Raw genomic sequence first — 14,901 nt, forward strand, 5'->3', positions numbered from 1 at the left:
ATGCCAGGATGATTAATTAGGCTTTTTTAATTAATAGCTAAAACTCAGTGCACCCAGATGTTTCTTTTCTGTTTATTAGCCTCTCTCTCACTCAAACTGACTTGTATTTAATGGTAAGCAGCAGCCATGTATTTTGCTACTTGGAATTATTTTATTTAAAAGAGACCGGCTGAACTGCAGAGCTGGCTCTGACATCATGGGACCCACCCACCTTCTGGGTGTGGTGTACTATCCTATATTGTGGCACTGAGACCATTAACAGAGATAATAAGCCTGCTCTGCAATGTTAGCTAATATGTAGCTGACTTTTAGCTCATGCAGGTAGAAGCTCATACACTTAGCTCCAGAGGTTCCTGGTTCAGTTCTGCCCACTGACAACAGGGATCTGATGGCAGCTTGCTAGTCCCATCCTCTCCGTTCACCGGCTCCACAGGGATTTCACACAATGTACCATTAGTATTAGAAACTGCAGGGGGTAGCCGAGTGAGTCTGTAAGGGATACACTTAAAAAACAACAAATGGTCTGGTAGCACTTTACAGACTAACAAAACATGTCGATGGTGTTGTGAGCTTTTGTGGGCACCGCCCACTTCTTCAGATGACCGGAGTTTAGTATTAGGTTGGTGCTCACCAAGGCACTGACTGGAAAGTCCCCTGCAGCCTGGTTCCGTCAGAGATGTGTTGCAATGGAGCTTCACGTGGGGGCACAGGAGCTGTGACAAAAGCTTAAAGTGCCAGCAGAGAATACAAGATCCTTGCATTTTGGGGCCTTTTCCATTCCATTACTCATCAGAGGCAGGGGACGTCTTTTTGTTCCATGTCTGTACAGCACTTGGAACTGTGGGGTCCTGATTGGTGGCAGAGGCACTTACGTACTAGAATAATACAAACACCAACCTACCAACACAGGCCAAAAATCTACAATGTCTGCCTGAAAATTCTGATCCCATGTGGGTTTCTCATCATGGAAAAGATGATCTGGGCTGAAGATTTTAAAATGGCTGCCTTACTGTGAGGCTTTGACTGGCTGAGACTTTGTTTAAATGGCAAAGTTGCCCTGTCTTAGTTTAAATTGGTTTTTAAAGTAATTTAGTTAAATCTGTGGTGTTCAGTGCTCAAGGTGGCTTCAGGAGGAAGCTCTGTTATATTCCACGTCTGGTTCCAGTGGTCTGTGCATAGAGTCATGGAAATGTTGGGCTGGAAGGAACCTCGAGAGATTAGCAAATCATCCCCCCTGTGCTGAGCCAGGACCAATTTAACCCATACCACCATCTTGTTCTTACAAACTCCAAGCCATGAAGTTTCCACAACCTCCAAGAGTTTTACCAGCCCTTATAGCTAGAAAGGTTTTCCTAATATATAACTTAAATTTCTCTTGAAAAGTCCATTACTTCTTGACCATTCTACAGTAGACCACCATCATCTTCTTAATATATTTGAAGACTTATTAGTCCTCCCTCCGTCTCCTTAGAACTAAACATGCCCAGCTTTTTAAACCTTTCCTCATAGGTCAGATTTTTAAATATTTACAAGTTTTCTCTTGCTCCTCTCTTCTTACTCTTTCCAGTTTGTTCATATCTTTCCTAAAGTGTGCCACCCAGAACTGGATACAGTATTTCAGCTGAGATGAATGAGAGTTTTGCACCACCTGATCTAGATTATCTTTCTGGAAGCTCAGTCCTTAAATCCCCATCTCTTAATACCACAAAACCAGTGCAAACCCCTGTGTGGACACTTTTTTCCCCGTTTAATTTACACCTGTTCCCAGTCAACTTCAGGCAGTGGCAGATTAGCCATGGGGCCAGTGGGGCCCATGCCCAGGGACTGTGACCAATTGGGGGACCCTAAAAAAAGAGCACCCCCCTTATCCCTCTCTGCCCAGAGCTTCTGCAATGGAGAAGGGAAAGCCCCCACACCTGACCCCATTTCCCTTGCAGGAGCATCAGGGTGCAGGAGTGGGCAGGGTAGAGCAGGGGGACTGCAGGAGAAGGGGTGGGGAAGGTCCCACAAATGAGTTATCCAATGTTAAGTAAAATAAGCCACGCTTAAACCAAAAGAAGTGCATTCCCACAGAGGTACTGATTTAAATCAACACCTTCAGCTGAACCAGTGCCACTTTCTCAAACAGAAAAGCCTTGGGTTTTGTGATCATTGGTCACTGCAGCGCTATCTGTCTCTAGCTTTATTACTGTTTATCAGACACTTACTTCTTCAGCTGAAGACGTAGAGGACTTTGCTTCCATTGCTGGGGCGTAGGGCTCCTTTTCTACAAAACCACCATATAGGAACTACCCATAAAGCTGGGGTAGGGGACCTAAGGCCTGGGGTCCAAATCTGGGCTCTGGTTTTTGCCTGGATCTGGCCCCCAAGTCTCAGCCACTGTCCTCAGCATTAGGAACTCATGCTGGCACTCCAGCCCCATGTCCCTCCCCGCCTCCCAGTGCCAGGGCTGGCCCCCAACATTTTGGCACTTGAGGTGGGGAACTCAAATGACACCCCCATTCCCTCTTCTCCTGCCTGCCTGTTATGTCTCTTGTGCCCTCCTTCCTCCAGCGCAGCACTTCCCCATCTCTGTGCATCTAGAGCAGAGAATACAGATGCACCAGCAGCAGACACAATTTTCTACACTCTGGGTCCTACTGGTGCTCACCCCCACCCCGTCTGGCACCTGAGGCGGCCGCCTCACTTTGCCTCATGGTAAGGCCAGCCATGCCCAGTGCCAGCCTGGGGCTGGACCACCGGCGCAGACTCCCCACTGTGGGGGGAGGAGCCTAGTGGGCCAGAATCAGGCAAGCCAGAACCAGACCCAACAGGCTCTGTCAGTGGCTCCGCACACTGCTGCTCCCCCTCCCCTTGGCAGCTGAGGTAAAGTGCTGCCTGGAGGCTTTTCCCCCACAAAATCTACTAGTGAGGCAGGTGGGGTTTTTTGTTTTCTTTGCTTCTCACTTTTGTCTGGCCCCTCACTGATTTCCTTCTGTGTCAGCAGTCCCCGACTCCAAAGAAATTCCCCACTCCTGCCATAAGGATATATTGCTCTCCCTGCCAGTACCTCCTATATGATGATATTTACAGCTGTGCTGTGTCTAAATTGGCATGCTTTTGCACAAAATCATGCTGCCTGTCTACACTGGTGGGCAGTTCTTGCGCAAGAACACTGGCGTTCTAATGTGTGAAATCAGGGCTTCTTGTGCAAGAACTATGATGCTCCTGCTCAGGAATAAGCCCTCCTGCGCAACTGATCTTGTGCGAGAGGCCAGTGTAGACAGGCAACATGAATTTCTTGCGCAACAAAGCCCGATGGCTAACATGGCCATCAGAGCTTTCTTGTGCAAGAGAGTATCTACACTGGCACAGATGCTTTTGCGCAAAAGCACATCTCTTGCACAAAGGCGCATGCCAGGGTAGACACAAATACTCTCTTGCACAAATACTTTAACACAAAAACTCTTGCGTTAAAAGTATTTGCGCAAAATCTTGCCAGTCTAGACGCAGCCCTAGATCGGAACTATCCCATGCAATAAAATATTATTTTCTAGTGCATTTTATAGTAACTTTGTGGCCAGCTGTTAGAAGCAGCTAAGACTTTGCTTCACTCTGTGGCTGAAGGGGAGAGATTATAGGCAAATAAGCATATTGGCTCATTAAACACATAAAGCAAGAGAGAATCCTTTACCAGCAACACTGATACAATCCAACAGTTTTATGTAAAAGATTCTTTATTTTCTTGGAGACACACAAACCACCTACCCAAATTGCTATAAAAAAGCCATATGAATAAACTATAGAGCTGGCTGAAAATATAAGATTTCTGGGTAAACAGATGACCATACAATGAGGCTGCATGAGCGCTTTAGCAGCTGAACTATGAAAAAACATTTAATGGCAATTAAAAGAGTGCCCCATAAAATGGGTGCTATCAGAATGCACCTCATCCTAATTAACTAATGCACAGATGCATCAAGGCATGAAAAGCTAAGGGCACACCCTTTGCCCCATTAAACAGCCAGCACGCAACCTGTTCCAAAAGCAAGACACTTGAATCAAAAGTAAGAGATTCAAAAAATTATCTTCAATGTCTTTTTAAGCACACCAAGATAGACCTAATGTTTTCCCATGTGCCTGACCCACCCTGAGAGAACAATCATGTGTCTGGACCCATCCTGCACAGCACAGAACTGCTGGCAGTGTTTGTGTGCCAATGTAAATAAAGGCTCAGGTGAGCACAAAAGAGCAGGAGACTGTCTCAAGCATTTCTGTGCAGAGCCTTTATTCTGAAGCAGAGAATAGGGCACAGTAACCTGTCTGGAACATGATTACTGGGAATACAAACTTGTCTGAATGCACTTGTCTCTGCTGTTACCTTGTCCCCTTTCTCTTCATTCACCTTTTGCTTATTATCTAAATCCTAGTGCTCCACAATCTGTGTTACTTGTTTGTAAAGCCCCAAGCACAATGGGGCACTACCACACAAGATACAAGTGAAAAGAGCCTAATGACTTCAGCTGAAGTTTGAGGGTGTTTAGTTTCTCATGAGAAAGGCAGGCCCAAGGCTTCTCATCTTGGGCACCCAAAAGTGGAGGCTGTTTTTTCTTTCAGAAGTTGGTTTGTCCTTACCTGATTTCCTGTTTAATTCCATTAATAAGTTCACCTTTGATCCACAGCACACCTGATTCTCCACTCTAATATCTTCCCTGAATTCATTTTTCTTTGAACCTGTCAATACTTCACTTTGAACAATCTCTCTGGTTCCTGGCGGTGTACAGTTGGAAAAATAAAGTCTAAAGTCCAGTGTGTCATTATAACAAACAGTTCAGACATCCACTGTGCACCCTTCACAGCCTCCTGCAGCAAGGAGTTCCACAGGTTGACTATTTGCTTTGTGAAGAAGAACTTTCTGTTATTAGTTTGAAGCCTGCTACCCATTCATTTCATTTGGTGTCCTCTAGTCCTTCTATTATGGGAACTAATGAAGAACTGTTCTTTATGCACCCTCTCCACACCACTCCTGCATTTATAGACCTCTATCATATCCCTCCTCAGTCTCCTCTTTTCTAAGCTGAGAAGTCCCAGTCTCTTTAGCCTCTCTTCATATGGGACCTGTTCCAAACCCCTGATCATTTTAGTTGCCCTCCCCTCTCCCACCCTCTCTCTTCCCCTCTCCCACCTCCTTTTCCCAATCTCCCCGAGTTTTGTTCAATAAAGAGAGTTTCTATTTTTGAACACGTGTCCTTTATTTTGTACATCAGGAAGGGGGGCTAGGGAGGGGCAAGTGGAAGGAGGTGAGGGAGGAATGGGGTACGAGCCCCCAATGGGGAGGACTGGGGTGGCTCTGCGGGCTCCTTGGGGTGGAAGCTCTCCTGCAGCCCCCTGGTTGATCCCCCCCCGGATGGCAGCCTGTGGCAAGTGCAGCCGGGCTGATGGCCGAGTGCTGTGATGTGCCGAGTGTGGGCACTCAGGGCACTCCAAGCCAGGACTGCTTTGCAAGCGGAGAACCCCTGAGAACTGTCTGTCCAGGGTGGGGGTCGGGTCCCTTTAAGCACAGCCCTCGGCTAGCCTGAGACAGCAGCTCCACGCTCTAAGTCCTACTCTGATGCCCTGCCGGCACTGCTTCTGGCCATCCTTAACCTCAGTTCAGGGTCCACTCAATGTGGACATGCTAGTTCAAATTAGCAAAATGCTAATTTGAACTAGTTTTTAAGTCTGGATGCACTAATTCGAATTAGCTTAGTTCGAATTAACTAAGTTAGTTCGAATTAGCGCTATAGTGTAGGCATACCCTCAGACAGGATTTATGTCTGTCCTGCCACTGGGTGCAAATGCATCTCTTGCAGCAAACACCTAGTTTGATTCAGTTTCTAAAGATAACTCCACTTAGGTTTAATGGACTATTTCATCTCCTGCTCACTTAAATGTGTATAGCAAGACTGCACAGTTCCAACATACAGTAATACTCATTGCTAATGCCAGTGTAGTTGAACAAATAGCCAGTTTACTTGGATCTGAAAGTTTTCTCTATTTATATTAACATCTTGCTCAGTCTTTATGGAACAATGGCCCTCTTAATCAGCACGGTTCCCTGCTGGTTCTAGTTCTGAAATACGTTTGGCCTGCTTAACTAGAGAACATTTGATCTAGCCAGAGGAATCAGACCTCAACAAAGCTGCCTATTCTCTCACATTTTCATTCATCTCAGCATGTGCTTTACTAGGAAAAGGGGTCTGATTTTCAAGATCTCTCAATTCTTTACCTGCATACTTGTTCAAAGAAAGATGAGAAATAAAAAGAAAAGATTGAATTTCTGTAGGTGCATGATCTCAGAAGGCAGAGACCTCTATCGCCAGCAATTAATTGCTAAGAACTTAACAGAAAAAGAACAAAATCCCTTTTATACTGGAGTTCCTCACCCTTTTTCTGCCCCAAGCAATGAGTTCGTTTTCATCATTTACATACTGGACAAATACAAGTGCAATTGTATGACACAGTTGCATATTTGGGTCGGAGACATAGCTCAGCAGCCATGGGGGTCATATGTTCCTAAGAGCTTCACAGTTTCAACTGGCCACCGGCAGAGGTCAGGTAGAGATTCCCTTCCCCACTGGATTCTGGGATTTTTAAAAATATCCTTCCTCTGAAGCATCAGGAATAGCAAGAACTAGAGATGGGACAATGGACAAGGAGGGCCAGAGAGAGCAGCAGGCATTTTCCCCTCCCAAGAACTTGGTTGGTTGACTCTTTCTAACACGCTTGGAATCTAATTGACTGCATATGCGGTGTTGGGAAGGATTTCATAGAATTATAGAATCATAGAGCTGGAAGAGACCTCAGGAGGTCATCAAGTCCAGCCCCCTGCCCAAGGCAGGACCAATCCCAACTAAATCAACCCGGCCAGGGCTTTGTCAAGCTGAGAGTTAAACACCTCTAGGGATGGAGATTCCATCACCTCCCTAGGTAACCCATTCCAGTGCTTCACCACCCTCCTACAGAAAGAGTTTTTCCTAATATCCAACCTAAACCTCCCCCACTGCAACTTGAGACTATTGCACCTTACTCTGCCATCCGTCACTACTGAGAACAGCCTCTCTCCATCCTCTTTGGAACCTCCCTTCAGGAAGTTGAAGGCTGCTGTCAAATCCTCCCTCACTCTTCTCAACTGGAGACTAAACAAACCCAACTCCCTCAGTCTCTCCTCGTAGGTCATATGCTCCTGCCCTCTAATCATTTTCATCGCCCTCTGCTGGACCCTCTCCAATGCGTCCACATCCTTTCTATAGTGGGGGGCCCAGATCTGGATACAGTACTCCAGATGTGGCCTCACCAGAGCCGAATAAAGGAGAATAATCACTTCTCTGGATCTGCTGGCAATGCTCCTCCTAATGCACCCTAATATGCCATTAGCCTTCTTGGCTACAAGGGCACAGTGTTGACTCATATCGAGCTTCTCATCCACTGTAACCTCCAGGTCCTTTTCTGCTGAACTGCTACTTAGCCACTCAGTCCCCAGCCTGTAACAATGCTTGGGATTCTTCCGTCCCAAGTGCAGGACTCTGCACTTGTCCTTGTTGAACCTCATCAGATTTCTTTTGGCCCAATTCTCCAATTTGTCTGGACTCTATCCCTACTCTCCAGAATATCTACCTCTCCCCTTAGCTTAGTGTCATCCGCAAAGTTGCTGAGGGTGCAATCCATCCCCTCATTCAGGTCATTAAATAAAGATGTTGAACAAAACCGGTCCCAGAACCGAACCTTGGGGCACTCCACTAGAAACCAAGCACCATCCTGATATCAAGCCATTGATCACTACCCACTGGGCCCAACCATCCAGATAGCTTTCTATCCATCTTACTGTCCATTTATCCAATCCACATTCCCTTAACTTGCTGGCAAGAATATTGTGGGAGACCGTATCAAAAGCCTTGCTAAAGTCAAGGTATATCACATCCACTGATTTTCCCACATCCACAGAGCCAGTTACCTCATCATAGAAGCTAATCAGATTGGTCAGGCACAACTTGCCCTTCATGAATCCATGTTGACTGTTCCTAATCACTTTCCTCTCATCCAAGTGCTTCAAAATGGATTCCTTGAGGATCCCTTCCATTTTTCTGGGGACTGAGGTAAGGCTGACTGGTCTGTAGTTCCCTGGATCATCCATCTTCCCTTTTTTAAAGATGGGCATTACATTTGCCTTTTTCAATCATCCGGGATCTCTCCCAATCTCCATGAGTTTTTAAAGATAATGGCCAAAGGTTCTCCAATGACATTTGCCAACTCCCTCAGTACCCTTGGATGCATTAAATCTGGGCCCATTGATTTGTGTATGTTTAGCTTTTCTAAATAGTTCCTAACTTGTTCTTTCCCCACCAAGGGCTGTCCACCTCTGTCCCATACTGTGTTGCCTAGTGCATTTGTCTGGGAGCTGACCTTGTCCATGAAGACAGAGGCAAAGAAAGCATTGAGTACCTCAGCTTTCCCCACATCATCTGTCACTAGGTTACCTCTCTCATCCAGTAAGGGCCCCACACCCTCTCTGATCACCCTCTTATTGCTAACATGCCTATAGAAACCTTTCTTTTTCCCCTTCACATCCCTTGCCACCTGCAATTCCAGTTGCGCTTTCACCTTCCTGATAACTCCCCTGCATTCTCAAGCAATATATTTATGCTCCTCCCTAATCATCTGTCCAAGTTTCCACTTCTTGTAAGCTTCCTTTTTGTGTTTAAGCTCACTATGGATGTCTCTGGTAAGCCAATCTGGTTGTCTACCATATTTGCTTTTCTTACTGAGCATCGGATGGTTTCTTCCTGTGCCTTTTAGAAAGCTTCTTTAAAATACTGCCAGCTCTCCAGGACTCCTTTCCCCTTATGTAAGCATCCCAGGGAATCTTGCCCATCAGGTCTCTGAGGGAGTCAAAGTCTGCTCTTCTGAAGTCCAGGGTGTGTATTTTGCTATTCTCCTTTCTTCCTTTGGTCAGGATCCTGAAATCGACCTTCCCATGATCACTGCTTCCCAGGTTGTCACCCACCTCTACTTCCCCTACTTGTTCCTCCCTGTTTGTGAGCAGCTGGTCAAGCTGCACACGGCCCCTGGTCGGTTCTTTCAGCACTTGTACCAAGAAATTATCCCCAACATTCTCCAAAAACTTCCTGGATTGCCTTTGTACTGCCGTATTGGTCTCCCAACAGATGTCAGGGTGATTAAAGTCGCCCATGAGAACAAGAGCCTGCGATCTGGACGCTTCTCTCAGTTGTCCAAAGAAAGCTTCGTCTACCTCATCCACCTGATCTGGCGGTCTATAGCAGACACCAACCACAACATCACTCCTGTTGCTTCCACCTCTAAATTTAACCCATAGACTCTCAACAGTCTTTTCTCCCTCTAAGTACTGAAGCTCCGAGCAGTCGTACTGCTCTCTTACATACAATGCAACTCCTCCTCCTTTTCTCCCCCACCTGTTCTTCCTGAACAGTTTATACCCTTCCATGACAGCGCTCTAGTCATGCGAGTCATCTCACCAAGTCTCCGTTATTCCAATCAAATAATAGTTCTTTAACTGGGCCAGGGCTTCTAATTCTTCCTGTTTGTTTCCCAGGCTTCTTGCATTGTTGTACAAACACCTTAGATAACTAGTTGATTGCCCTGCCTTCTCCATCCAAATCAGGGGTACTCCTTTCTTGCTCATTCCTCCTTGTGATTCTTCCCAGTGTCCGACTTCCTCACTTAGCTCAGGGCTTTGATCACCGCCCCCCAACAAACCTAGTTTAAAGCCCTCCTCACTAGGTTTGGAAGCCTGCCCGCAAAGATGCTCTTTCCTCTCTTGGTTAGATGGATCCCATCTCTTCCTAACAATCCTTGTGCCTGGAACAGAGTCCCATGGTCAAATAAACCTCTCTCCAACACCACCTGCTCAACCATGCATTTACTTCCTCAATTCGAGGATCCCTACTCAGACCTTTTCCTTGAACCAGAAGGATGGATGAGAAAACCACTTGCTCTTCAAATTCCTTGATCCTTCTTCCCAGCGCTACATAATCTGCTGTGACCCGCTCAAGGTCATGCTTGGCTGTATCGTTAGTTCCTACATGGAGAATCAGGAAGGGGCAGCGATCTGAAGACTTAATCACTTTTGGAAGACTCTCGGTCACATCCTGAATGTGAGCCCCGGTAAGCAGCACACCTCTCGAGATTGCAGGTCTGGACGGCAGATGGATAACTCAGTCCCTCTTAGGAGGGAGTCCCGTCCACAACCACCCATCTTCTTCTTTTGGGGGTGGTGGTCGTGGAACCCCCATCCCTAACACTACGCACCTCATGCCTTCCAGCTTGCACTTAGTGCAGATGAAAGACCTTCTTTCTTCTGGGAGTCCCATTTGACTATCTTGGGTGGCCACCCAGGCACCCAACTTACAGGAACACTGAGGTCACTTGCCAGGATCAGTTATTTCCTTGGCATTGCTGGAACCTTGGGCAGTGATGCCCTGCTGCCCCTCTGACTCTCTGCCCGTGGCCCATAATAGCCTCCCATGGGCTGTGATACTTGGCTTTAGTTTTAATGGCTGGAGTTAGTGTGCATACCCTGGTCTATGATACCGATGGTCAGACTAGATGAACTGCTAGTCCTTACAGGCTTCAAACTGAGTCCTAGATATTCTATAGGAATAATGCTCCGTAACCTGTGCTGCTGCAAGGTTTTTGTTTTGTTTTTTGTCCAAGTGTTTATAAACAAGTCACTGAATGACCAGTGACCTGGGAAAATGTTGTGTCACTTTCTCCCTGTGACGGACCAGGCCGGGTCTGGGCACCGCTGAGGGTGTCTGCTCAGGACGAATTGCTCAAACTCGGGGCTCTCTATTGCCCCTGACTGGCAGCCCTTCCCAAATAGGCCACAGACCAGCCCCTCAGAGCACTTCAGCTGCCTGCCTGGCCAGCCTGAAGCCTCACAAGCAAACCCCTCTGACATCCTAGCTCTCTCCGTACCCCAAACAGCCCCAGGCCTGCTCATAGGTAGGGGTTTTAGAACCTACGGGTTCTGTCCGGTCCCAAGAAACCAGCCACAGGTCCCAATCAATTTACACTCTAGATCTTACCCACAAACCACGCTGAGCATCTAAAGGTTTATTACTAAAAGAAAGAAAAGCATGAGAGTAAGGTTGTTAAAGTATCATACATTACATGCATCGAATCTCCCAATTCTCAATGCAGGCTCGCAGCAGAGATGTTATAAATGCTGTCTTAAAAGTCCTTGGTGTACATCCTATGTCAGGATGGGTCCACAGTTCTTTCCAGCTCATTGATCCCTGCAATGCTGCATCTGGGATGAAGAGCCAAGCTGAACACAAAGATGGAATTGGCCCCATGGCGTATTTATATCCTCCCCGGCTTCTTCCAAGCTGGAGACAGCCACATGTTCAGTGGCCAGGTGTGTCTTTGGCCTTCAGAGGTCCATTGTTCCCGGGAGCTTTGCTCATTAGCCTGTCCATAGGCTGAGCATTCCTTGTCTATTGCTCAGCCACAAACAGAGAAGTTTCCAGTATTGACACAGAATACATATTAATAATTCCACACCCAGACACTATACAAGTATATGGATAGTATATACAGAACCAGTAGAAGGAAAGCTTTTGTTAGACACCTTACATGGCCCCCTTTGTATCTATTTTTGGGGCAAACACCCACCCCCATGGGTGTAGCAGTGATCTGGCTACTCCCCTCAAAATCCAGTAACATGACACTCCCACACTCTATCCATAAGCCAAATTGCACCCCTGGAGCTGTGACTGTGAGATGCCACTCCTCAAAGATCTTGGTAATAGAATTTTCCGACAGTTTTTGTAGCTCAAAGCATGCAAAGTGAAGTAGTTAATGTTGGCAAGGACATTTTCATCAGCTCTAATTACCCACTGGGACAGGTGTCAACTTTTAACTCATCTCAGGGCTGTTGTTCCAGGCTGTCTGCAGGCTCTGGCAGACATTACTGCATTAGTTACTCCAAGGCGGCATTTGAACACTTGAACAAAAGCTAAGATTCTTGAGCAAAGATGGCAGCTTCCAGATAAAGAGCTTAGTTTACAAGCCAGCTCATTTTGGCCTCTGCTTTATATGAGGCTGTTACACATGGCAGGCTTACTTGCCTCATTGATTGCAAGCCCACACGGGCCAGTGCAGTCCTGTTTCTTATTTACAGCCCACTGAAGTATATTGCTCCTCTTCCTACCATCATCAGGGAGTGGCAACTATAGGCAGTGGAGGCAAAGGAGACCTTCCTTACCCATCTGGTTGCTATATTCCAGATGTTACTTGAGTGCTTGGTTTCTCTTTGTCCAGGGCCCTTCATATATGGGACAACACATGGGGAGGAGACAGAGAGAAATGGAGAGCCTCTCCCACCGCTTCAAGAGAGGGGAAAAAATGATAAAAGGAACCAACAAGAGGTATGTGGAGAAAACTACTCCCACAATCTAAGTTGTTCTTAAATTTGTTTCCTTCCTTGCTCTGTTCACCCCTGTTCACCCACTGCCTGTTTGCAAATTCACCCTGTGCAAATATCAAATTTAGAATGCAAGGGTGGTGTCCTATTTGTCTGCAAAGTCTCACATACACCTCTCATCACATAAGCATTTCAACCTCTTCCCTTGATAATCTATTTCCTTGTTTGTTAGTGCTCTTGGTCAAGCTAAAATTCCCCATTGCAGAATTTCATGCTATCACTCAGATGTTTTCTTGTCTTCTTTCCTCCAGCTGCATCCAGGAAAAATGACAATGTTTGTGAACAGTTTCATTATTACTTATATTTAATTAGGCTGATAAAATCTGCAAGACTGGTGGAGCAACTTTCCTTCATTCTATAGTTGCTTCCGAAAATTTCCAGTCTTAGATTTAAAAAGGACCTAAGAATAAAAAAAAAGTCATGTTTGATACCTGAAAGTCACTTTATTTGGTGGGGAAAGAGGGCCCATGCATGTAGCCTGCTCATAGATGCTACCCTAGAAATGTAGGCTGTTAGCTACTGGGGTTAAGTCTCTGCAATTTTCTTGCATAAACATTTCAGATCAGTGCATAATTAGGGTTGGTCTCTATATCAGACCTTGTACCTTATGCTATAAAAAGAGATTGATTATCAATTTTAATAGAGGACAAGGATGAATTTTTAGCTTTCCTTATTGTTCCTATCAGAATTTTTGCTGAAGCAAATCAATCACTACTATCAAGCTCTGATAAAAGCTGTTTCTGGACTGTGATCTTGCTGCTATTCTTTGCCCTAGAAGCATTTGTTTTCTTTTCACTCACTATAAAGAAGAACAACACACATTGCTGGACAGTGTTGCCCAGGACAAATGCATTTCACACAGCTCTGTAACATACGGATGTAGTTCCGATTTTATTCTAGGTGTTGGAAGGAAAGGCTTTGTCTCGTTGGTTTGGTTGAAGACCGAGCAGAATAATCAGAATTAAAGAAAGAGACTCACAGCCAGGGCCCAGGGACAGAGCAAAATCATCGACGAGTTGAAGGGGCCAAGGGCAGTGGGTATCCTTTTACCTCTAACGTCACTGAGGAATGGTCTTTTCCTCCCCTGCGTCCAAAGCTTTCAACTGCCACTCGCCTGACAGACCTTAGTGCAGCCGCCTAACGAAGAAGTTTCCTCTTGTAGGTTATTGACGCCGCTCCTGGCTGCCAGGGTCAGTTTGCAGCCACGACACACACTGCGCCCTCACCTTTCCACCTGCCGGATTAGCCACCCAAACACCCCGCCCAGGGCCCGCGCAGGGCTCACGGTGATAGCGGCCCCACCCCCGGCTCTGCCTGCTCTTTTCCTTGCTGCTCTCTGAAGCTCAGGACGGGGAGGATCCAAGCGCAGGCCCCCAGCTGCCCTCTATAGGGAAAGTGGAGCCCGCGGGGTGCCAGGCTTCGGTGTGAGAGTCACCTGGGCAAAGCCTCCCCTCTGCGCTGCACGCAGCCTCCCGCCGGCGGACCGGCCTCCCGCAGCTCCACCTGCCCCAGACTGCTAGAGGGCGGGGCGGGGGATAAGGGAGACGGGCTCAGGTCCCGCTCCTCCGAACATGGGAAAATTCCCAGCCCCCGGGCCCCCTTCTCCATCCCGCAGGGTGGCCGCTGGATCCGACGCAGAGCCCCTGCCGGTGCCTAGTTCTCCCCGCAAGTCTCCGCTCACCAGCTCTCCTTCGGCTCCGCCGTCGCCCCCACTTGCTGCTGCTCCGGCCCCGCACCTGTCCCGCTCCGGACCCTGGCGAGCGGCTGACGCAGCGCGAGCGGGCGCAGGTGAGGGAGGGACTGTGGCGGCTCCGGGCCCCGCCCCGCTTCCCCTCTGGGGAGAAGGAAACAAAACTTCGGCTCAGTAGCTGCCGGGGGAGCCTCCTGGGCTTTGTGGCTCGTCTCGGGAGGCGCTCGGCCCGGCCCCCACCTTTCCCCGCAGCCATCCAGCCCGGCTTTGTCCTGCCCCGCTGCCCGGCGCAGCTCTCCAGAGTCCCGGGGGAAGCTGCTGCGCTGGGGCAGCAAGCCGGGAAAGCAGCTCGGGGAGGGGAAGGCAGGGATCCGTCTCCTTCAGCTAAGGAGGGGGGAGTGCGGTCGGTGCAAGGGCAAGCTGGTGTTTTGGGGGGAGGGGAGTAGATTGCGGGGGAGAGCTGGGGATGAGTGAGGGGGCTACGGGTGCATGCTTTGGGCCGGAGGATGGGGGCAGGGGAGGGGGGCAGTTACCTGGCACAGATGGGGAGGGGAGGGCGCAGGTGGCTCCACGTAGCCATGGGCTTGCAGACATCTGCCCCCACCCCATGCTCCCACTGGCCCTCACTACGACTAGGCAGCTTCAGTATTCTGGAGAGCAACAGAGGACTTTGTACTAGAATTACTGACCATACCTCCCGATTTTTCTGGGACTGTCCTGAATGTAA

The 14,901-nt window shown here is 47.8% G+C and overlaps 1 protein-coding gene across 2 annotated transcripts in view; it reads right to left on the reverse strand.

The window, feature by feature from the left end:
- Window positions 1–14,417, reverse strand: part of LOC142818234 (transmembrane protein 45B-like) — a 36,229-nt gene extending 21,812 nt beyond the window's left edge. The window contains exons 1-2 of one of the 2 annotated variants that reach the window (XM_075909671.2): window positions 14,166–14,417; window positions 13,535–13,621 (exon numbers count right to left, since the gene is read on the reverse strand). The gene's annotated coding sequence lies outside the window, so the exon portion shown is untranslated. The remainder of the gene's footprint in view (window positions 1–13,534; window positions 13,622–14,165) is intronic. The other variant, XM_075909670.2, reaches the window with a different exon arrangement.
- Window positions 14,418–14,901: the final 484 nt, after the last annotated feature.

The sequence above is a fragment of the Pelodiscus sinensis genome, chromosome 25, assembly GCF_052426305.1.
Source record: "Pelodiscus sinensis isolate ZL-2025 chromosome 25, ASM5242630v1, whole genome shotgun sequence".
NCBI lineage: Eukaryota > Metazoa > Chordata > Testudines > Trionychidae > Pelodiscus > Pelodiscus sinensis.